The sequence below is a fragment of the Crocuta crocuta genome, unplaced genomic scaffold (genome assembly GCF_008692635.1).
Source record: "Crocuta crocuta isolate KB4526 unplaced genomic scaffold, BGI_CrCroc_1.0 scaffold531, whole genome shotgun sequence".
NCBI lineage: Eukaryota > Metazoa > Chordata > Mammalia > Carnivora > Hyaenidae > Crocuta > Crocuta crocuta.
In genome coordinates this window covers 2,350,436-2,350,819 of record NW_027531997.1, presented here as the reverse complement: position 1 = coordinate 2,350,819, position 384 = coordinate 2,350,436, and positions in this window count along the sequence as shown.

Below are 384 nucleotides of genomic sequence, written 5' to 3'. Positions count from 1 at the left end.
GGGTGGGAAGGAACCAGGGGGCGGGCTGGGAGGAGGTGTTGGGGAGAGAAGAGACGGTGTTCCAACGTGCGGAAGGCTTGCTTTAAGAAATGTGCGAGCAGAGGAAGGATGCTAAATCTCGGTTCCGCTGCTTTGGGTACCAAAGTCTGGCGAAGCGACACCAGCTGAAACACAGGTCGTTTAGCGGCACGTCCCCAAATGTGTAAATTGCTTCACCTTTCTCCCTCTGCAAAACAAAGGCAAATATATCAGACAGGGGTGAAAGGGATTCGTTTCAGAATATACGGAAACAGCATTTGGAAGGGCTATCAGCCTCCTTATTGAAACGCTTACCGCAGGCGCCTCAGGAACTGTTTACCGGTGTGGACGCGGAGAGACACGGTG